At 31.4% G+C, this 26,416-nt stretch overlaps 1 protein-coding gene across 4 annotated transcripts in view; it reads right to left on the bottom strand.

Annotated features, from left to right (window-relative positions):
• LOC148304481 (leucine zipper putative tumor suppressor 2 homolog) overlaps window positions 1–26,416 on the bottom strand; it is a 232,201-nt gene that overhangs the window by 28,161 nt on the left and 177,624 nt on the right. The window lies entirely within an intron of this gene.

The raw sequence follows: 26,416 nt of genomic DNA, 5'->3' as shown, positions 1-26,416 counted from the left end.
GACCGCCAGCGTCGTAAATACCCACACACCCATATTTTTCTTCATCTATGTTGAGATGTCAAAAAATAATACATTTTGTAGCCAACTCGGGAAATTCACTACATAATGTTTTTCTCCATAAATATGGACATAAGTGATCAAGGATATTGAAAAATCGATATAGGATATGGAAATTGGGATACATAGTGGAAATAGAGAGAACATTTTTAGTTTCGTAACGAAAGATGTATCATATCAAGTTGAGACAGCTATATAATATATAAATATTTTCTTTGGTTCAAAATCATTGTCAAACCAAACTTATTAGAAATGTGTGTATTTTCTTTTCCGTTTAACCAGACTGCGCCACAACAACGCGTGGCCAAAAAATAAACAAGAAGTCTGAGATAATACAAATTAATGCAAATGTACGGATTCGGAAAAGTTAAGACACAAAAACAAAGCGAAACTAATATTAACAGCGGCGAAGATCGAAATAAAGTTGCCATGAAATACTGGAATCAGTTGTTCCCCAAGGCGGTAAATTAAAAATGGGTTATTTGATTGTCGGTATCGTATTTGATTAATGCCTCTCCATTGAAAACAAGCCGATCGTAACGAGATGATTGTAGAAAGAAAAAAAGTCTTGGCAAAACAAAAAAAATCTACACAGAAAACAGGTCAATTAAATGACGTCGGTTAGGAGTCGTTAACCCTTTAAGTGTAGATATTGATTACGCAGGGTTAAATAGAAAATAAATAAAAATAAATATACAGTGGAACCAGTGTTGCTATATATTCAGATTTATCTGTATTTATACAGATTTTAGGCTGCCGTGACAGATGACAGATTTTACTCTTAGGTAGTACTTTTGGTTTTATACAGATTTTTGGAATTGGACATAGTTTATGATAAAACAGAAGAATGAAAATATGTATAGATTCGCGCATGGTTAGCATTTGATAATAAGTAGGTGAGATTTTGTTGTATATTGGGGTGCGTTATTTATTATTGGGTAGGGTACTATTTTGTCTTGTCACGGAACATTACGCAATTTACGCAGCGCACTGCAGAATTCCCCAAAATATGTCTATTTTGTTCTCGTAATACGCAACGTTTTAATCAGTGCTGGCTGGAAGATAATTATTTTAAGACTTGTTTAGAAACAAGTGAAAAGGGTGAAGAATATGCATACTGTGAGTTCTGTTTAACAGATCGTACTACTTGTATCAAAATTTCAAAGCAATGGCAAATAGGCACCTACACAGATTTTGGGTTATTGATTCTATACAGATTTTATACAGATTTTTAGACTGTTTGATTCAGATTTTTTGGTTTGGAATATGACAACACTGAGTGGAACCTCTCATAACGAGCAAAATTCGTGCTAGAATCTTGCTCGTTAAGCGAAACATGTAGTTTGTTTTGACTAGTGCGGACGTGAGTGTCGTGAAAACTTTCTCTGCAACTCGTTATGCGAAATTAAGGGAGCAATTTTTTTCTTTATGCGAATTACTCGTAATGAGAGGTGCTCGTTATGAGAGGTTTCACTGCACATACATAATCAAATATCTATGTATGCATGAATATTCTTTGCGCGCATTGCGTAGGTGAGATAAATAAAAACATGTTGATGCTATGAATAAAACACACATCTGCGATTGGTTAGTATAAACTTTGTAAGGCATGTGGGTATGTTGGTGATACATTGGTGACAACAACATAGCCGCAATCGTGTGCAAACCCGCATAGTCTGGCAAGCGAATTCTAGATTTGTCGAGTTGAAAGATATTGCTTCTCAGCAATAAGCCTGCCAGTGTACATATATTTTATACAAAAATAAATAAATAAAATATCACCGTTTAAAATATTATTTAATTATGTTAATTTTTTGTGGGGTTCTAGATTTTGTTGTACAATAACGGGTTGATAAAAGTAGTTTACATTGTAACTCGTCCTTAATTTATTATTCTTCCGATGCTAAGAAGCAAATGACAAAACCATTACATTTTTCTGATTACACATATGTACGTATCTATCTGAGATCATTTAGTGGCGTAATTTATTACAAAAATGTAAGATTTTAGTTAAATAAACAAAAAATTTAAAAAAATACAAATTGTTTGTATTTTCACATTTTGATGAGAATATCTACAGAAATTAGTCGTATTTACAATAAGCCTAAATATACGATAAATCGCAACTTAATTTTCTTTAAACACAGGTGACATTTTACGTAATTGAATATCATTTTTGTATGGGAAATTTAAGTTTGCCTTCGAAATAAATATTAAAAAGAAAATAGTAGTTGCAAGGTAAGGAGTGAAAAAATTAATGATATTTTTTTCTCAACATAGATGAAGAAGCACACAGAAGCGAGAAGCAAATAATTGAAAAAATACTACTTTTAAATCAAAAGAATTAAAATTAGTTCATAACATTTTGGTGTGTCCAAATCCTTGTCCACGAATCTGGGTTTTCTCCACTTAGGAATTATTTTTGCATTATGACATCTCAACAAAGATGACGAATAATACGGAAGTATGGGTATTTACAGGGCTTATGACCTGTCATAGGCTGGTTAAGTGATCACTTTACACACGTGCAACATTCACCATCCTACCCACGATTGACAACCACATCACTCAAATTTTAGGAACTCCTAGATATGTATATTGATTAGTCTCATGATACAGTACATATGGATTCACAACATTTTTCGTGTAACTGAAGTTGATTCTTTACTACATTTCAATATTATTTTGGTAAATACCTACGCTAATATGCATGCCTTGTACCATATACATAGTTACCATTATGTTGTCGTGATAAACAATCTTTACTAAATAATGTTTTCCCACGAATGTCTTATCTAATTAAAATATTGCTGTTTCATTGCACTTTAACGATTTGAGATGAGAATGATTGTAATTAAAATTTTCATTCATGTAATTTAATAATCAACGATTTAAATACAAAAATTTAATTTAATATTTTTGAATAGTTTATTGATTTATACGCGACTAATAATTTGGGGAAACAAAAAATAACATTGTGAAAATATGTAATTTGATATTGATTTTTTTGTTCTTAATAATTGTTACAGGAATTGACTGAAATAACCATATCATTCATTTGTATTTTTAAAAATTATTTATTTTTCTCACATCTCCTTTTCTCATTTCATGTATTATACTTTGCTTTTCTGGTCCTTAATTTAAAAAATATATATATTTTAGGATTCTCTGCCTATTTGCAGTTTAAAAGGTGCAAACTAGTTGTGCTCGACTGCCCAACTGAGATCTCAGGTACGATTTTTGACAATTACCACGTGAATTCAAGAAATATTTATATTTTATGACAATCTTCCCTAGCCTTACTATTCAAGTAGGAAAATGGAGACAAGTCTCTAAAATACACCAACAAAAAGTATACCATATATAATTTTAACATTCAATGCGAGCTTTCAACCCCTCAAAGGTCGGTTTATTTGTATTTAAAAAAATCTTCTTACGTAGATTTCTATTTGCTTTTTTATAACTGTAAATTTGAATAAATATTAGGTAACGAATTAATTTTTATTCATAGTATTTCATCATTTTGGTACTGGTTGTTTTTCAAGTTCAATACCCGCTGATGACACAGAAAACTTGGCCAAACTCTATTGTGTGATTTCATATCTAAAACTGCCGGATCGGTGGATAGAAAAAAATAAATAAATATAAATATTCGCCATTTATTATGACTGCCGAGCGGCTGAATATACCGCATAATCAATATTTACCATGATATTATTTTAATCAGCCTATTTTTTATCGTCTTACACCGTGTTATATTATACTGATCGTATTTGAAATACGACGATAAATGTATCACGATTTTTATTGTGACATAACATGTATGTAAGTGTTGCAAAATAAATTGTGAAATAACACATTTAAATTGTGACACAATACAATACATTTTAGTCACAAAGAAGTAGATGTAGTTAATTCTAACTCTAATAATAATTGCTATAACGTTAAAAAAAATGTTTGTTCACTTTTTGGTGATCTAAAAACGAACTAATTGTCATGATATTTAATTACAGAAATCTATTACATAAAATTACAGAAAATTTATATTTCATCATACACATAATTACAAATTAAAATAATGTGCCCTCACTGAGTTTTCCCGCGCCGAAGGCACTTTTCGCAATATTTATTTATAAAATTAGAATGAAAGAAAATTGTTTCTGCAATCTCAAATACGACATGGCCGAATGATGTGATCTATTTCAAATCTACCCAGCTCCAATTTAAAAAAAAATAAAATTAAGGGATCGTATAGTTATGTGCGTTTAAAATGGTTTAAAATTATATTTTGGTTCAAATAATCACATTTTTGTGTGTAGGAAAATTAAATTGTATTAAATACTACAATGTGTATATACCTAATATTAAAATTCATTGAATAATAAAATGGAAATGAAAACCTTTTCTTGTGAATTCGTGATACACAAGAATATCGCAGATAGATCACAAGAAGAAATCAGATATAACTATAAAAGATTCCAAAAAAAAAACATCAAAATTACCAAGTAAAACCAAACAATACTGTGTTTGAAGTGAGACAAGTGTCAAACAAAAAAATGATAGTCGGATAGATTTCATCACGATTCATGGAATACAGAATAATAACAATTGTAGCCACTATCAAAACCGCTTCCTATGATCTTTTTATAACTTAATTCAATTTTGTGTACAGTTATGTTTCGTGATGAGAAGTGAAAATAAAAACGAATTTACGCAACTTAACAACCATCGGCTATTTTGATCAAATAACTATTTTTTATTTACAACAACATATAATATTATACCAACGTTAGTCAGATTTTTTTTGGAATGATTATGATTTAAAATTTTCAATTTTTGACTTTGACTATTTGATCACTTGATAAAGAAATGTTAATTATTATATTATATAGTTATACTTACGTACATGACAGTTTTTTTTTAAATTTCTTTTAAGTGAAAACCTGTTATTGGAATTTAATTTAATTTTTATTGTATTTTGTAAATGTTCTGTTGGTTTTACAATAGATAAATATTTTTTTTTTAAATTAAAAAATATGAGTAATAGTACCAAAATAATGAAATTGAAACAGTCATTTACAATGTTTAAAACAAATTTACGTAAGGATTGATTTGGCATTAACTTTGTGGAATAACATGATGATTTACATGTAAAAATAACACAACTGTATAAGACCACTTTTGAGTTTATTAGTATAATATAAAGACCACTTGTTTTGATTTGACTAGTTTCTATTTTCACCTGTTGATCAGTACATCTTTAGTTCTCTAAATTGGTCATGTTTAGATTAATACACTCAAAAGTGGTATTATGTGATACAAGTATTTGATTGTTATATTTGAATGTAACATAGGTACATAATTAAAGAATGACCATCGACTTATCCGTCTCGTCATAATTTAAAGGAGGATTCTCAAAGGTGCAAATTCAGTAGGCGACCGGCTGCGCGAGAGCCTTTTCAAGTCTAATTATTAGATTAACTTTTAATTAGTTACAATTTTTATTTACAACATTTTAAGTGTGTCCAAATACTTGTCAACATATCTGGGTTATTTCCAATTATAAGAGTTATTTTCATTATTTTTTTACTTCTCATCAAAGATGATGAAGGATAGTTTAGTTGAAAGAGTTTCTGCTCAATAAAAAAAAGCTTCCTTTCATCTCACCAAAAGATGTCTCCAGTGAAGTTCTAATTATTCAAGAACAACGTTTCAAAATTGGTTCATATATACAGAATTTCCAAGAATTTGAGTAGTGTGGTTGTCAATGATGGGTAGAATTGGAGAACGTTGCACGTGTGTAAAGTGATTACTAAAACCAGCCTATGACAGTCGTCAGCCTCGTAAATGTCCAGACTTCCATATTTTTCATCATCTTTGATGAGATGTCAACAAATAACAATTTTTATTAGAATAAATAGTGAAAAAATGTTTTTCTCTCGATCTTTCCATCGGAAATGGGACAAGCCATTTACATGAATGAAGACTGACTTGTATCGTCATAATTTAATGGTATACTGTAGAAAAAATCACGAATCCCTTGATCTTGAAATAATCTACATGAAGGATGATCAATTTATCACAGTTTGATGATGTGCAAAAAATTCTCTCGATCTTTCCATCGGAAATGGGACAGGCCGTTTACATGAATGAAGACTGACTTGTATCGTCATAATTTAATGGTATACTGTAGAAAAAATCACAAATCCCTTGAACTTGACATAATCCACATGAAGGATGATCAAATTATCACAGTTTAATGACATACAAAAATCGTCGCCATTTACATTTCTCTCGATCTTTCCATCGTAAATGGGACAAACCATTTACCCATTCATATGAAGCCTGACTTGTATCGTCATAATTAAATGGTAAAAAATCACAAATCCTTTGATCTTGAAATAATCTACTTGAACGATGATCAATTTATCACAGTTTGATGACATACAAAAAATTCTCTCGATCTTTCCACTGGAAATGGGACAAGCCGTTTACATGAATGAAGACCGACTTGTCCGTCTCGTCATAATTTAATGGCATACGGGAAATAAGTCACAGTTCCCTTGATCTTGACATCGGAGGCGGGCGAAGTAGCCCAAGACACCAGTCACTGCCCGCGGCCACCTGAGTATCGCTGCCACAGGTGACCCCAATCCCAACAGGTTTTTTTCATATGGACCACTCATCTGGTTTATCTTACTACGGCCGTGTATCGATATGCATACATGTGTAGTACGTGGTACTGTGGTTATTCGCAAAGTGCCGAGGCTAGTGTGCCATAGGAACGGAGAACGTTATAGGCCCGATCGAAAATGGATTTGAGATACTAATAATAAAATAATAAAACCCTTATCCGCACCCCAATGGTGCATAGGGCACCGCTTCATATAAACGCATTGTTATCTTGATCGTTTACACATGATGGAAAGGTGATCAGCCCTCCGCTTCAGGTACCAGTCCAGGGTAATATTGCCTCCGTCCGTAATATTGTCCGCCTCCGTAGTGTAATGGTCAGCACCCTCGTCTACCGTTCTAGAGGTAGATACCGTTCGAGGTTCGATTCTTAAGGGGGGGAGTCAAATAAATATGTGATTTTTTCACTGAAATATTTATAGAATTTGAGATACTAAAGTCTAGTTTATTAACCCCACATGGAGAGCGATAGTATTTTTAATCGATTACACTACGACAGGCATATTCTTATTGTAATGATAAAATCTTTAAATACGCATGAAAATAGGTGTGGCTACTGTTGCAATTTATGGCAGATACATAAAGTAAAAGGTATCTATCTTCAGGCTAAAGTTAAACAGTATCTTGTATCTAGCAAGATAAACTCAGTACAAATGAATATTGAAGAATTACATTATTGAAAATATTTATCAACTATGAAAAAATCGTTATCTGTGATGAAAATTTAATGTCCACAGTAGAGGCAATGAATTTTTTAAATGCAAAAATATAACTATTGAAATCAAAAGTCTTATTTATTGATTTGGCGTTTAATTTGTAAAACTCCATAATTTATATTTTGAATATTATAATTAAACACTGATTTTTAGGGGCCACTAAATTGTGTATTTTTGTTTTTTAATTTAAAAAAAATAAACACTAAAACTACTGTAACAAAAGTCTTCACTAAATAAGAAATTTCATCTGTTGGTGAGAACAGTCGTAGATCTCGAAACTAGTCGTGTTTTTATTAATAAACTAAAAAAAATGTATTACAGAAGTGTTTTATTTTTTATTTAAATCATCATGTTATTCCTCAAAGTTTTTCTAGAAGTCTAGCTGATTGCAAAAAAGGACAGCGGTGAAAAAGGGTTTACTAAGGAAGGAATTGCGTGTAAATGAAATCTCATCATGAGAATATGAAGCAGATTCCATAACTCACACGTTATGCGTAATCTTGAGCTGTTTCACAAACTTGTACGCATCTAAGATTACATAGCGAGCAATCTTTGCCAGATTTTTTTCTTGAGAGGTAAAATATGATGTGATTAAGATAAAACTAAACCACATATCTTAAGCTGACTCTAAAATTAATATTAAATTGTAGTGCTCAGAACTTGTACATAAAAAAATGTATCTACATCTGTGGTATTTTAGCAGTGCCCAAAAAAGTCATACTTAAAAAGGGTCACACTCAAAAAGAATCATACTTAAAATAAGGGTATAAAATCTAAGAAGGATTCCACGGATCCGATAGGGTTATTAACCTGATAGTCTTGTGTTTATTTCATACATATATTATAAACACAGATGTATATTAAAAATGTAATTTTATTTCATACGAGAGTGATTTCATTATTGCTCATTCATATTTAAACACCCTATTTATAATGGATTTAAAATTACATTAGGATCAAATTGGCGCACATCGTATATCGTCGGAATTATGCCTCTAGGCTTGATCCATTAATTCAAGAACTGTTTTTATCATTTTTAAAACGATACTCTAAGTGCGTACATAATAATTCTCACATAGATACAAACATGCTTAAAATATTGCTGGAATATAATGATATTTATCCAAATTTCAGTCTGTATCAGTTTAAAATTCAATACGAGGAATTTTAGAATAAAAAACCTTAAATTAAAACTAAAAAAACTTTTTATTTATAAGCACATAATTCAAATGATTAAATTAAAAAAAAAACAATCCACAGAATAGAGCTTTTTGTTTTAAGATGCGAGTAAAGCTCCTAAAAGCAGTTTTGATTAAATTTAGTATTCATGTCGGTATAGTTAATTTTCTATATAGTTAACAAATATTTAAAAAGTTAAAAAAAGAGCTTTTTGCTTTTAAGACGCTATTCAGATAGCTCCTAAAAGCAATTTAAATCAAATTTATTTTTAAGCACAGTTAATTTTCGATAAGTATATGTAGTTTACCAATATTCGAAAAGTTCAAATATATATATATATATATATATATATATATATATATATATATATATATATATATATATATATATATATATATTATATATATAGCGTACACATGCATGCTTAAATAAACATATCTAAATAAATAGGTTAAGAGTTATCCGTATATATTCTAAATAAATAGGTTAAGAGTTATCCGTAGTGTGTTAACGATTCGATCGAGTAATAATTTTTATTACAGACACCTTTTATTTATATATCAACAATAATAAGAAATTTAACGATGTTTTTATGGCTATTAGGAAGATAAATTATCACGCAGTTAAAAGTTTTACTACTATGAGTGGCATAAAAAAATTTATGAGAGCAAAAAATACTAAATTTAATTATAACTTGAATTTTTCGTAGCATGTTTCTAAATAATAATAATAATAATAATAAAACCCTTATCCGCACCCCAATGGTGCATAGGGCACTGCGTCATATAAACGCAGTGTTATCTTGATCGTTTACACATGAAGGAAAGGTGATCAGCCCTCCGCTTCAGGTACCAGTCCAGGGTAATATTGAATAAATATTACAGTGAAAAAATCACTCATATTTCTTTTTAACCCCCCTGGGAATCGAACCCGGGTTCTCCAGAACGGTAGCCGAGCGTGATGACCATTACACTACGGAGGCGAACAAAAATTAAAAAATTTCTAAATAATGCAAGAAAAACAAAAATGCAAGAGCTAAGGGGTTTGAAATATGATTGCATCATTATCAATAATTATTAATTTATTAAAACACATGTACATACTGAATACTAATGAAATTGACAAGAAAGAGTTTATGTTAATTGAGGTTACGTTATGAATAAATAGGTATGATTGTGCATACGGAATGAGTGGCACGTGGATAAAAAAAATAACATATATGTACGTCTTCATTCAAATGACTGTCAAAAATCAAATTCAAGTAAAAAACTAACTTCTAACTTAACCTTTTTTAGAAAATATGAAAATTGTATTTAGATATAAATAAACAATACAAAACAAACAAAATTCTATTTATTTTCTTCAGACACTTGTCGTAAAGTGACGTTGCTGTTTGATATCGACGCACTTGCATTCAGTAATCCTGCATTGAAAAATGAATAATTTTTGTTTGGATTTTTGATGTTTGCTGTTTTTTTTATTTTTATAATTTGAAGTTTCTAAAATTACAAACATGCGTATAATAGTCAGATAACGAAGTTGAACTAAATATATTTACAATCATTAAAGAAAACACTTGTTTTTTACCACTTGAGTTTTATTATAGACTACATGTTTCAGAAGTTAAACTTCCATCATTCAGGTCTGTATAATAACATACAGACCTGAATGATGGAAGTTTAACTTCTGAAACAAGTAGTCTATAATAAAACTCAAGTGGTAAAAAACAAGTGTTTTCTTTAATCATTGTAACATTTCTTACCACAAAGTTAATGCCGAAACAATAAATAAATATATTTGTGTATATTTATTTTAATTTTAAAATATCGTCTCATTTCGTTTAATATCATATTTCAATAAAATAATAGTAATAAAAATTTTCTATAATTAATGTAGCAACGTTTTCGAAAAATACTACCTCAACTACGCTTCGCTTTGTTTACGCATATTAAATGATATATTGTTTACTCTTAAGACAAAAGTATACTAAAAGTAAAGTTATAGGCTATGACAGATAAGGATAAGCCCTGTAAAATACCCAGACTTCCATATTCTTCTTCATCTTTGTTGATACGTCAAAATGTAAATATTATATCTATTTATTTAAACATGAATATTTTATGATCATTGTATTATAAATACGAAGACTGCAATATGTGTGATTTATAGTCGCCGCATGCAAACAGTAAAATGAAGTTCACATGTACATAATATATTAATTGTCTACGTTTGAATGTAACGTTATATGAGTTACCACTCTATGCTGTTTCTGATTCAGGTTATGTTATTTTGAATAGGTTTGCGCTGGCAATAAATTGGCTGTGTGATCCGCCGGGGAAGCGGATATTCGATGTATCTAAGTGAATGCCGACATGTGAATGGAATTATAAATCTGTCGGCAAATGGACGCGGGCGTGTCTCTCTTCGTCTGGGGGTTAATTACAAAACGGTACAGAGGAAAATAAAAGCATTACCTAATCTCCACCCCGAAACCAGTGCCTATAATGAAGACTTACCTGATCAGTTTAGTGCTGCAGAACAGCGGACATTGCGTTTTATTACATTGCAAAAGTAATTTTAAAACACGACCAATTACATTTAACGACTTCTAGGTTGGTCATATATAGAGTTTTTTTTTTAACGTGGAGCGTATGAAGTCCACAAACTGTATCCAGACTTTCTGTCGGTCGCCAGCTCCCTTGCATCCTCCCAAGTCAGACGTTCAAGAAGTTTAGACGAGAGGTGCCGACGAATTATCGGCAGTGATCGTCCTAGGCGGCGCAAACCTGATGCCTTGTAAAAGAGGTAAGCTTGATTAAGGCTCTCGGGAAGCAGGCATGCGGAGTATATGGCCTAGTCAACTGAATCGCCTTTTCTTGACGATAGTTGTGACCAAGATTTGTGCCGTCCTACACTTGATCTCTTCATTCCTCACAAATTCAAACCACCTCACGCCTAAAATTCTTCGCAGACACCCATTTCAAAGCTAAGTACACGGCTGCTAAAAGAGTATAGGTCTTTATTTTCTATATTTATATATCCGAGCCAATTCTAAGGCTAGAAAAAGTGCAGAGTATTTTATATTATTTTATCAAGAAGGTATCTGTTCCCTAAAAGAGAATAGGTCTTTAACTTGAATGTTTGTATACCCTCAATATATAAACTATATTCTATGTTTGTATATCCAAGCCAACTCTAGGATAAAAAGTAAAACGACAAAGTATTTAGATGAAGGTATCTTTACGTTAAAAGAGCAAAGGGTCTTTAATATTTAATATCCAAGCCAATATAAGATTAGTTAAAGTGCAGAGTATTTTAACAAGAAGGTAATTTGACTCTAAAAGAGTATGGGAATAGATCAAAATGAATAAAGGCTCGAGTCGTGCTGACCATCAGATTGAGTAGAGATTCAATATAAAATGTATAATCTATCGAAAAATCAACGTCGATACGAATGAACTACAATGTCAGGTACCTGTCTGAAATGAGATATCGAGGAAGATATCAGGGTTCGTTCTTGAACTTGGCCTTTGCATGCCGAGTGGGTACGGATTATTATTATTATTGTACTTGCACAGTGACTTGCATGACCCGCAAGCCTGTTCGCAACCCTCGGACAGGCTTGCAGTCGCAGGCCGTACAAGGAAACAGGGTCACCAGGTCAGGAGATAGAGCTTTCTGGGCCAGCTTTCAAAAGCTCGCTGAAACGTAAGTAGTTTATTGGCACTCGGTACCTGTTCAGGCAGAATGCGCTGCTTACCGAGAACCGCGCGGGAGATGCAACATACGATAGTCAGCGATATTTAAAAAGTCTTATTTTGGACATGGATATTAAAACAACCGAAGTACCTACTTGCTTACTCTTCGTACAAATTACGTTCAAATTAAAAAATTACGTTCAAATGTAAACAATGGATGCTTCGTTATTTTAAGGCACGATAATCAATGGCCCGCTACTTAATTTTATTTAAGCCCAGGTGACATTTACCGTAGGTTGAATTTTATGCTTAAAACACCGTTTTTGTATTGAAAAAATAGGTTTTTCTACGAAATTAATAAATGATTTTTAAAAGAAAAGAGTTATTGAAAAGCAAGAAGTTTGAAAGATTATGAATTTAAAAAAATATATATATATTTAAAAAAATAATAATAACTTAAAAAATGTGCGTAGATAACACGTCTGGCTTTATTTGAACGTTTGAGAGTACGCCCTTAATATTTCATCTAGCGATTTCAATGTCCTATGCTTATTTTATCTACCTCCATAGTGTACTGGTCATCACTTTTGACTACCAATGCCGGAGGGGGGTAAAAATAAAATTTGAAATAATTTATAATTTTTCACTCATATATTTATTTTATACACCCTGGATTGGTGCTTGAAGTGGTGGATGGATTACCTTGCCTTCACGTAATTAACGTTCAAGATCACCGCGACAATGCAATGCAGTGCCTTATGCACCACTGGATGAAGATGAAAGTTAGAAAATGCTGTATTGTAACCCGGAATTGGAATTAACCGTAGAATTACGGAACTTTACTGAAACTCGTGAGATTCTTGGAAAAATAGCTCCGGTTTGTAAGAAACTAGTTTATAGTATCAGTTTTTAAGTATAATGTAAGGTATCGGTTTGTAAGTATAATGTAAGTATCAGTTTGAAAGTATAATGTAAGTATTGGTTCGTAAGTATAATGGGAACAGGACAGTAACCGGAACCGACTATAATAATTCGATTACAGACCGCACCGAATTGTTAAATTTGCCATCTCGCTGCTTAAATGTGAATAAGTTTTTTCTAGTCGACAATTTTTTCTGGTCGAAGATTCACCATTATCATTCCTGTAATGTATTTTGAGACGACTGATCATCTTCGCTTAAACTAGACGAATCAAATGCATTGGTCTATAAAACAATCCATGCATATTGTGCAAGTGTATGTAGACTAAACGCTAAAAAATCTCTACATACATTTGAAAATATTCATACAAATAAGAAGAAAACACCTATCTAAACGACACACAATTCACCAAAACACACTGTATTAAAACATGAGTAAAACCACAGCAAAAGTCATAATACTGAACTTGGTATTATGACTTTCAATGATGTATGAATGAGTAACGAGTTACATTTTTTAATACAGCATACTGCTCGTATTAAAGAAAGTAGATACATAACGTGTCGTGTGAAGAGCTTTGAGTATTTCGCTCTAAAACTTGCACACATTACCCTCAAACCCGAAAATAACAGAACTTATTATAAAAGACTAATTAACTTTTGGAAAAGACACGAAATAGATCATGTCACCTCATTCACGAATGGAAGTCTTATGAGAATTTAAAACTAACAGAGGGGATATCTTGAATTTAACCTGGTCTAATAGTCTCTTAAGGTCTAAAATTGATACTATACGTACATATTTTTATTTATTTAAAAGTATCTACAAAATAACTCTAAAAGTCTCTCAGACTTCCATCTTCTTTCACATAAAAAAGATAAATGCTTCATTTCTAATCGAGACACTTAAAATATTAAATTTATCAGCAAACACAACCGAGATGGTTAAAATTTAAAATATATCATAAACATTAAAATATATTTCAAAGTGTACGGTTTTCATTCAGTCTTAGTATATTAGTTCTGAAGTACGGCTCGAGAGCAATGAATTGTGTGGAATCGTAAAGGAAGTGTTTAGTCGGAAATAAAACCCGAGCGACCATTATGTCTCGGTAACAAAGGAAACGACACTCGCGACATTGCGTGGCTAATGAAATAATGGGAAATGGCTGACAATATGTCACACAAATACCAAATTATTTTCTTGGGTGTCCAAACTATACTGCAGATTTCGCAGACAAAGACACATAAGTAAGCCTATAAGTCTTATAGGGTTGAAAGGGAAGACTTGGACCGATTAAATTAATACCAATTTCGAGAAAACTTCCATATGCATATGGTATTAATCTTCTTAATATTTTAAAAATGTAACGTGTAGGTGTAGGAGCTCAGTAAGTAATTTGGAGTTATAATTTTTTGTATTATTTTTTGACATCTCATCAAAGATGAAGAACGTGAAAGTCTGGGCATTTACGGGGCTGAAGACCGTCATAGGCTAGTTAAAGTGATCACTTTACACACGTGTAACATTCATCAATTCTAACCATTGTTGACAACCACACTACTCAAATTCTTGGAAGTTCTATATATATATGAACCAATTTCGAAACGTTGTTCTTGAATCACTAGAACTTCACAAGAGACATCTATTGGTATTTGGACACACTCAAAATGTTGTAAATATTTTTTGCATATCGCAAATCTACAATGTACATCTTACCATTAATTATACAAAGGTAATAAATTATTTTTCATCTCGGTATGAACACTTTTAGACAAAAAAATGTCATTTTCATTTTATCAATATAAAAAGCTAAGTTTTGAATTCACATCGTCAAATTTTAATGAGTTAAACAATCTGTATGTCTTCAGTAATACTGTTTAGTATAATATATATTACACATTATACATTACACACACCTATGTCTATTTGGTCCAAATTGTGCTATTCATCGAAGGCCTTACAAATAAAACAGCTAAGTACCCTATTCAGTAACAGAATGACTTTCATTTTTTTATGATTATTAATTATGGCATTAGTGTCGTTACTGTTAATGAACATATACGGAAGTCACGTCCCACAGATATACAATCCCTGAAAACTTGTTGACAAATTGTCCCGAACAAACCACAAGGAAAATATGACCCGACCAACATAAAGGAATTACTCGTGACTTCAAATTACAAATAATTTACAAGTTTTTTCTATGCACAACCTAAAGCCAACTTTAAATGAAACATGATGAAGCTTAATGAATCATCTCTTTTATGAATAAGTGTGACCAAAAAATGGGTATTTTAAATACATTTTTTGGATGTAAATGTAATAAAAACCTTAGATGTATATATCGCTCACTTCTTTCAAGAACGTCATAAATCAAAAATCCTCAATATTCAGTTGTGCATGTTTTCGGAATGCTCAGAAAATGTACTATATCCTAGCAAAAGCGGCATATTTTTAACTTAATATTTACCCGCTACAGGGCAGAATGCGTTGATTTTGCATTTTGATGAAAAGGTTTGTTAATTTATTCTTTTAAATATACTTAATATTTTTCAAATGGAGAAGAAACATTCAGGTTTTACCCAAGAAGATCTGTTGCACTGTAAAAAGTTCAACAAACGGCTTGATATTTATTTTTCAAACATTGTATTATATTTTTAAACTTTAAAAACGTTCTCCTGAAAAATCAAGTTTTTTGATTTCTGACGTTCTTAAAAGGAGTGATTGATATTACAGTAAAGTAATGATAGTAAAAATAATAAATTTGGATAATTTATATAGCGCCATTTTCGTAAAATACTACCTCAAGGGCGCTTACACAGAAGTAAATTATAATGATAGATAAAAAAAATATTACAAAAACGTAGGAGTGATTGAATTAAATTTTTTTTATTTATTTTTATTCAAATTTTTGGATGTATTTGAAGTGAAACTTCTTATACGGTATAATTGGACGAGAATTAATAGTGAAATTTCAAAGACGCGTCACGTTAATTGGACACATTTCGTTACACGAGAGAGAAGAAAGATATTGTGAGACGTGTGGAGAGAAGTAGAAAGAGAGCTATACATTCCGACGTCGCAGGAGTGGAGCAAAAAAGGAATCAAGTTGTGACGGAGTGGATATCAAATCCAGAAACTTGAGATCACTATTAGACCCAACATATGGAGAAAAAATTTTTCCCCAAAAGTATTCATAATTTTTCTATAACTTTATTTCAAAGCATAATAAAATACAAACCCGTCATAAATTTTGACCTGTTTTTATGATAACTAATAATAAGAAAATATATGTCTTACTATTTATGATAAGTAATTAATACAACGATGTATGTATGTATTAAAAATCAATTAATAATTAGTTATTTATCTCCGTCTTATCAATTTAAGTGGAATTCGGAAGGAAAATCTATAACATGATTCTTTTAAAATAAAATTATGGAATAAATTATAATTTGACTTTACATATACATGTAGAGTATGTTAAGCAAATCAATATAACATTGATGGTTATAAAGACCACAACATAAATATAAAATATTAATACTCATAATTTGTTTACCCCATTTTTGTAAAATAAATCGAGCTGTTTTATATTTTATATAATTAAAGCGTCGTAAACTTTGTGGTATGGTAATATAACACTTTCCTTATTCGAATTGTTTTAATTTGAATGATACATCGGTTATGTGAGCATTTTTAGTTCACTTTTGATACCAATAACCAAAAACATAAATTCACTTGTTATAATTTTATTTATTTATTGGAAACAGCATAATTATTGTATTTATTTTTTATTGAAATACTGTAATTGGAAGTAAGGCAATATTTTTTGATTTAAAAACAAATAAAAATTATAAAAAAATAATACATACATACTTTAAGCATCGGTAATATATAGTAAAAAATAAAACAACAGTAGCTTATTATCGCTAAATGGATGAAGAAACGGGTATTGTATGTTAATGAAAATAACATGAGATGTTTTTACATATTTCTTATTGCGTATTCAACAGATTGTACAATAAGCGAGTATCGTGTATTTTACACGAAAGTGCATTGTTATATAATGTTAAAAATAATATATTATACGTGGAATAAGCTTTATACATGTGGGATTACGTAAAAGCCGATAAAAAGTAAATAACGGATCTTTCTGAATCAATTATTTTTTTCAGGGTAATTAAAAACTTAATGGGTAGTTAAAAACTTAAAGGGTAATTAGAAACGCCGCTTCCCCGCAAGGGTAGGCAAAGAGAATCGAACGCCACACTACTCTGTCTTTACAAACATTATTCGCGTCTTCTACATTCAGGCAACTCCTCATAAATACCCGACGATTATTACGACTCCTGACCTGGTCGCGTTTAAGTATTTGACATACCTGATTGTGCCAAGTTTTTCTCCGACGAATTTTCTCGCCAAAATTCAAATGTGAAGAAGTTTAATATATTTACAATATTTTGAGTGTATCAAAATACTTGTTCACAAATCTGGATTATCTCCAATTACAGGAGTTTTTTTTCATATTATTTTTTAATATATAGAACTTCATATATATACGTATAACTTCCAAGAATTTGAGTAGTGTGGTTGTCAATAATGGGTAGAATTGGTGAATGTTACACGTGATTAAAGTGATCACTTACACCAGCTTATGAGGGTCGTCAGCCCCGTAAATGCCCAGACTTCCATATTCTTCATCATCTTTGATGAGATGTCATAAAAAAGGTTTAGTATATGCTTAAATTATGTATATACATACATTATTTTGGTTAAGAATATTATTCTATCGAAGGGGTGATACTGACAGGCACCTGCGTCACAAATTATTTTCATGAATTTAATTTGGTTGCGTCATCTTATTAGGATCTGAAAATACAGTGCTTCGAAATAACTGGACAGCTCATTATAGTAATAATAATAATGATAATTTATTATCAACGTAAAGAGGAAGATTCATATTATGGTCTGATTGCCGTGACGAAATAATGGTCATGTTTATATAACTGTTTCTAAAATTACTATGGAAGCTAAACGGACAAACCGAAACAGTTATGATTGTTAAATTGGTGACAAGATTTGTGTGTTTCGGAAGATTACCACATGAATTTTACATAAAAAAAGCATTACTGAGGCTCTTACTTATATTACATAGTTAGATGCCTGTTTAAATATTATGTTCTTCTAACCCTTATCTTCACCAAATGGTGCAAAGGGTTATAGTAATGGTTAACTTTCCCCCCTTCAGACTCAGCCGATTGACGACATTTAACTTTAATATTTTTTAATGTGTCATAATAATTTCCATATCATAATCCATACCTGTATAAGCGCCCTTGAGGTAGTATTTTACGAAAATGGCGCTATATAAATCATCCAAAATTATTATTATTATTATTATAACGTGTTTAGCTAACGTGTTGGAGATCCTGAGTTTGATTCCCAGGTGGGGGTGAAAATAAATATTAATGATTTTATACTCAAATCTTAATAAAATATTAGCCTGGACTGGTCCCTGAAACGCAGGAGTGATCACCTTGAGTTCATGTAAGTAGCGATCAAGATAACACTGCCTCAATACGATGCAGTGCCCTATGCACCATTGGGTGTATATAAGTGTTAAACGATCAGATACTTATGATAGTATATTAATGAAGATTAATCCAATAATATTGTTTAATGACATCATTTTGAGTGTGTTGTTGAGAATATTTAGGAGTTATTTTTTACATTTTATTTGACATAATTTTTTGTTGTTATTATTATTATATTTTCACAATATATTGACTAAAGAAGAAGTATTCTTTCGTTGAAAATAATATTTCTTATTGGCTTATTTTACTTGGCCTATAAAATAATTTAAAAATATATAAATCGGAGATGCTATATTTTACCTTTTCCAATAATCTGTCCTTTCAAATAATACTGTCTTTATCTGAGCAAATGAAATATTTATGATGTGTGACATACATATAACAGGTCAATACAAAATATCCCGTCGTCCTTTTTTGTATTATCATTTAGTTATTACGTTATGAACTCGAGGTAATTCAAGCTCTAAGTCAGTTATATACCCATCCATCTGGTTAATTTAACCCGCGCTAAGTGTGAAACCATTTATAATGTTAAAATGGGTGTTCAGTGGAGGCGAGTTGACTGCATGTTCCTCCGGGACATGGATTGATGGTGTGAATGTGCCGACAACGAGAGTACCATGACCTTGGTAATGAGCTATCGTGTGAAACCGTCGTGAGCGGACTTGCTGTAATCATAGCTTTTACTTTGTGCCTTCACGCATCAATTGCCCAGCTCTGTTATTACAGTATCTACTCAATGAATTAGGGCCACCCATTATTTTTTTGAATACTCTGAAATCTTTTGGATTATTACATTTATTTTACATAAATACTTTAAGTTTTTTATTGACATCTAATATCATGTATATTACCTTCAATAATATGTAAAATATACCTGGATTATTTAAGCGTTTACAAAATTTTAAACCCTTTTTCTGAGAAAGGTCCCTAATTAGCACAGGTAGACAGATAGTTGAAAGTTCAAAAAAAAGCCCTATCTCATTTATTAGTGAAGTTTCTTGAGTTCTGATTGTTGTTTTGTTCAGAGAGGTTATATAGTTATCGTGTCTTGTGAAAAAAACTTAATTTTTAATTTTAGTTCATAAAGTATAATTTTTTTTTGTAAACACAAGTGTTTTTTTTGAAAAGGACAAAATGGGAAAAAGTAAAGACATTTCTGAGGAAAAAAAGTCTAGTGTTATAGTGCTACTGAAATTAGGAATACTATCTAATAGAGAAATTTCAAAAAAAGAAAACGTTTCTCGTCAAACAGTGGACAAAATTTCAAAATCAATAAAAAATCAGTCACCCGCCACCAGCAATCAGCGAAAGAACTGTCGTAAGATTAGAAAAACAACACCGAGGACTGATCAAAAAATCGTTCAAAGTGCCTTAGAAAACCGAAGTGCATCAGCAAAAACATTAAAAATAAAATTGGAAGAAGAGGGTATAAATATATCGGTATCAACACTGAGGCGACGTCTTTACGAAGTAAATCTGAAATGCAGGCGCCCTGTAAAAGTACCAAAATTGACACCACGAATGAAAGCGGATCGATTAAAATGGGCCAGGCTACATCGAAATTACTCGGTAGATGATTGGAAAAAGGTATTTATTTAAATTGAATTTTCAACATATCATTTTAGTCAATAAACTTATATATTTGAATTAAACTTAAATTTTCATTATTTTTCAGGTCATCTTTAGTGATGAGTGCCGGTTAGAAGCCGTGACAGAGAGCCGTCGATTCGTCAGGAGAACACCAATGGAACGTTACAATGAGGCCTGTGTGGTTAAAGTTATCAAACACCCCCCTGCAACAATGATATGGTCATGTATTATTAACGATTTACCTGGGCCGTTGTTTTTCGTGGAAGGAACAATGAACCAAAATTCCTATAAGCAGGTCCTCGAACGAATTTTATTGCCCTTCTACCATACACTCGACCCAACAGAAGGTCCATACACCTTCATGCAGGATGGGGCACCTTGCCACCGGGCTAAATCAATAATAAAAATTTTGTCTAACAAAAATCTGCCTTTGCTCCCCTGGCCTGGAAATTCTCCGGACCTTAATCCTATAGAAAACGTATGGAGCATGTTAAAAAATAAGGTATACTCATTCCCAAATCCGACAGTAGACTGTCTAAAAAAAAAATTCAAAAAATTAGGTCAGAAGACGAAGAAATAAAAAACACGATAAAACAGTGCATTTTAAGTATGCCAAAAAGAATTGAGGCAGTTATTTCTGCCAAAGGTGGAAATAATAAATACTAACTATATTTATATGAAAATATATGCATAATTTAAGCGTAATAAAGTGTTCTTGTGTAAATAAAATTCAATGTTGTTTTATTCAAGGTTTTCTCTGAGTTATTCCTGTTTGAATTGAGAAATTGCGCGAAATTCTGCGTGGCCCTAATTCATTGAGTAGATACTGTACACTCCACCAGCGCAGTACGTATGTTATGTCAGTATGGAAATTACTATTTAGAACTTGTACCTAATATTTTGGACACCTACGGTATACCTACTATCGAACCAAGATTTCTCTTGACCCTTTTGAATTGAATTATTAATTTATTTATTTTAACTTCATCTACGGAAAACAAATGAGCACCGTAGAACGGGGCTAGTTGAAATTTGATGTGTTACTTGAGCCCAGTACAAAAAAAATTAAATCTGTATTTGGTCTACAATAATGAACGTATCGACATGATTCATTGTTTCCCTGACAGGTGACACTTATTGTCACGATACTTCGATCGATACCAAGATCTAATCTTTTTTTTGCACTGGGCTCAAGTAACACATCAAAGTTCAAGTAGCCCCGTTCTACAGTACATTGGCGGGCTTATTGCTAAAAAAAATATCTTCCAACCAACCAAAAATTTAGACTTTTAAAAGTATGAAAAATTGAAAAAAAAATCAAAACTCCAACATTTCAAGAGAGGTTTAAAAAAATGATTGTACCAGATATTTCTGAAATGAAATAAAACTCATTGTTTCAAATGAATAAACTACATACATTTAAAAATTTTCATATACAGTGATAAAGCTACATATAAAGATTCATATACAGTGTTTGAAAGTGATACGGAATGCATTGAAACACGTGTCATAATAGATTTCAAGAAATAGTGTTATTACCGAGTAAAATTTAAATTAAGATAGATATTACCGCAATCGAATCAATTAATGAGGATACATTTTACACAAAGTGTTCAGTCCTCGAATTCGATTGATATATTTGGATTAATTATTGTCTTTATATATATGCGGTTTTTCTCGACTAGAAAGAGCAGGGAATCACCATGGCTAGAGGCAAAACTAATCACAAGTTTGTGTTAGTTGAAATATTGTAAAATAAATACTCGGTCTTTAAGGGTTAATAGTTTGGAAACATGTAACATTATTTCAATTACCCGCACAACGCTTTATCCTTGTTAGTGTTGCGTTAGATATTGGGATGTGTAATTATTAACTTAATTTTACGTATTACATAACATGGATCGAACACGTGAGCAAATTTATGTGGAAATCACGGTAGAATAGATTCATACGTAGAATAAGCTTTTAAAAGGCAAACGTTGAAAAGGTACACAGGTATGACGATGTGGATAGTAATAAAACAAAACTGGAGACGAAATATGCATATATTGCATTACAAAATATTTGTCGACCTGTCTTAGATTGATTTAAAAGTTTAAGTGATCACTTTATGGACGTTTAACATTCACAATTCTACCTACGATGACAAACACACTACTCAAAATCGGAAATCATATTTATACTTCAACTGAAAACATCTTCAGTATGCTACTTCTTTGGAACTTTTTATGGTTGAAATTCAAGTAATAGTGTTAATCTATGAGTCAATCATGGGTAGAATGGTGAATGTTACACGAGTGTAAAGTGATCACTTAAAAACCAATTTTCACGAGGTCGTTAGCAAATGCGCAGACTTACATATTCTTTATGATCTATGTTGAAATATAAATAAAATCTCTTGATATAAATAACTCCTCAGTGGAAGAAATCCAGAATTTGTAAACAAAAATCCGGAAACACTAAAAATATTGTGTATATTCATTATTTAAATAAAGTAACAGGAAGGCGCTTTAAAAGATTGAAAAAATGATTTTAATTAAAATGAGAAATAATATTTAACATATATGATAAGTCAAATTATCATAACGTACGTCGAAAGATGAAGATGAAGTGCTTATTTGAATACAGAAACAAGAAGGAAAACATTGTTCCGTTCCGTTCCAATACATTATGTAAGTAAACCTAAGGCCAGACTTCACGCTTTATAACTGCGCCGTGATTATAATGTTACATTGTATTCGGAATGCAAAAATCTTACCTACGAGGCAATGTCTGCAAGTCTAAGATACGTCTGTAGCGACAGGATTCGGCGACATTCTCTCATTGGCAGTAATATGTAGCAAATCCGGAAGATCCGCTTCCTTTCAAAGAACTTCGCTCAACACGCAAAATTCAATTATTGATTTTCACATTGTAATATTTTTAAATGCCAGCCAAGCTTAAGGGAAAAGTCTACCAAACAATTGTCAGACCCGCACTCTTCTATGGCTCCGAATGCTAGGAGATGTATAAGACCTACTCTAGGTAACTAGAAACTGCTGAAATGCGAATGCTTAGATGGTCAGCTGGAGTGTGCTTTAGAGACAAAATAAAGAGTTCACACATTCGTTAAAGCCTGTTTGTAACTGATATCAATAGTAAGGTAGAGGAAAGGCAATTGAGATGGTATGGGCACATAGGACGTAGAGAACCTGAACATATTGTAAACCAGACGATCGCCATGAATCTTCCTCGAAAGACGTCTAAAGAAAGACCAAAAAAAATACTGATACTACAGAAAGATAACATGATTCGAAGGCACTGCCTAGGTGACGTTGTATAATAGAAGGACTTACAACCTGAGAATGAGGAGAGCTGATGAGGTAACGGTCTACAAAGATAATAAGTTGGAATGGAGCCAGGAAGAAGAAGAAAACATTTTAATAATACATCCGAGCCATTACTGCGAGCGGTCTTTCAGAAGAAGTGATTCCGACAAAATCACATATTAATTATAGGTATCCACTGGTTAATATCAGGTATTAAACTGGATTAAATGTTAATGACCCAAGAGCACACATCAATCAAAGAGTTCAAACAGATTGTAAAATTTGAAGTAGCCTTGCTATTGAAGACCTGCCAAATATTTAGACCGTTTTCGTAAAAGAGTTGCAAAACATTTGAAAAGTGTGCTTTGCGACTATTCGACCGTTGAAATTGCTGTATCCAATCACTCAAATGAAATCAAATGACCTAAAAATCCCACACAAAATGAGAACACAACAAAATGATAAATGTTTAGAAAAAATAATAAATTACTGCATTTGAATTGTATACAATAAATGTGGCAGTATTCAAAACCAGTGATTTTATTTTATACAGATAGATTCCTATTTCGTTAAGTCAATCAAATTTCCTAAATAATATCAACATAACTAAAGTATATGTTAAATGTTAAAATCAAACACTAATTTTTGAATCTACTAAATGTATTTTTTCATTTAAAACACATTAAAATAAAATTGGTTTCGCCTTGTAATGACATTTTTAAACTAAGACATTAGTTTGCCACAAATATTATTTTTATACATAAAATACAATTTAGTAGACTAAAAATCAGCGTTTGATTTTAATATGTAAAATAAAATGGACTTCTACAAATTCAACGCCAATGTATAAATAACTAAACTAACTAACTCAACATCACGCCGCTTCCCCACAGAGGTAGGCAGAGTGAATTGAAAGCCAAACCAAACTCATTAATTTTTTGTTTTTTTTTTCAGTATTTCTTTTTCATCTTCCTTCTTCTGTGCGAAGAAATAATTTTTATATATATTTTTTTATGTTCCCAAGCCGTTTATGAGACAGTCGTGTACAAATCGCCCACGTTGTCGAGATGTGACTCTCATTATTTATGTAGATATATTTAAAAATCATCACTAGAGTGGGCCAGTTGTGAGAATGGAGAACGTAATACGTTGATGAATACAGTAGGCGGATCCGTGTTTTATTATTATCAATCTATTTTGTAGTAATTCATAGGTAGGAATATACATATATGATTTACATTTTGCTATGAGCTCCTTATCTTTGTTTATCTATGACAACAAACAGTATTTACTCATTGAAATGATTTATTTCGAAGTATCTTGATACGTCAATTGCTAGTTATTTTATTTTATTGTGAGCAAAAAAAACAGTAAACAATTGCAGTAATTGATTTGGCAGTCAGTTTATGGTAGTATCTATCCATTTTTAATTTTAGTTTTAGTTGGTTCCCACTAATAAAAATATATAATAAGAAACAGCTTTTACCCCCTCTTCATCATTCAACGTCCCAAGGGCACAACTCTGAAATTTAGACTAAGCTTCTCATATGGTGTTTGAAAATGATGCGGAATGCATCGAAACACGTGTCACATTAGATTTTGAGAAAAAGTGGTATTAACCAAGTAAAACATAAATTATAAAAAAATATGTAATCTTAGTCTACTCGTAAATTTGAGAGCTGTGCTTTTGTTAATGACGTTGAACGGATCGAAACATGTATAACAATAGATTTTAAGAAATAGTGGTATTCACCAAGTAAATGATTATTTTTTTGAATTATGTTTTATTTGGTAAATACCTTGTATTTCTTAAAAATCTATTGTGATAAGTGTTTCGATCCATTCAACATGATTAACAAAAGCACATCTCTCAGATTTACTAGTAGACTAAGATTACATATGTTGTTCGATAATGAAGAACACGTGTCATGATAGATATTAAGAAATTTACCAAGTACAATAAAATATCAGTAAAAAATGGATGGATATAACCACAAAGTGACAGCTGAATCAATTAGCGCACCTTATTGAATAATAAAACCGTACTTTTTATTAGTAAATGCGTGCAAGTAACAGAGATGTTACAAAAAGCTTCAATGTTTGAAAGTCACACTGATCAATATATCAACTTTTAAGGCACATTTAAGAATCTGAGGACAGAAAACATCCTCTCTTGATCTTGAATCCGGTAGTAAGAAACCACTCACGAATGTAAAACGATAGCAATACGATAAAGATAGATACTAAATCTTTGTTCAATCACATGTTGAATTATTAGGAAGTAATTTTTCTTAAGCTACTTCACTGTTTAAAATTACCTAGGTTAATTAACTAAAATTGTATTGTAAAAAAACATTAATGGAGCCAGATAAATTATTGGTCTATGACCTTTTATTTAAGACGTATACGAGTGTGTTCAATTGCAAAATGTGCAATTTTCTGTCACGATGGTTTATTAATAATTAAACAGCTAATTGCGTTCTGGATGATGTTTTCACTAAATATATCAAGATTTTTTTATTATTAATAATGTACCATTTATCCTCGGAATTCATAATACACTTCATTTAGCGTTGTAAGCGTATTTTTTTCATTCCACGAGTTTGCTGACTCTAATATATTTTTTAAAGATGATTTGCTTGTTGAAAAAG

The sequence above is a fragment of the Brachycentrus maculatus genome, unplaced genomic scaffold, assembly GCF_059751285.1.
Source record: "Brachycentrus maculatus isolate JH-2025_06_01 unplaced genomic scaffold, ASM5975128v1 h1tg000315l, whole genome shotgun sequence".
Classification (NCBI taxonomy): domain Eukaryota; kingdom Metazoa; phylum Arthropoda; class Insecta; order Trichoptera; family Brachycentridae; genus Brachycentrus; species Brachycentrus maculatus.
This window is presented reverse-complemented; position numbering and strand designations above follow the sequence as displayed.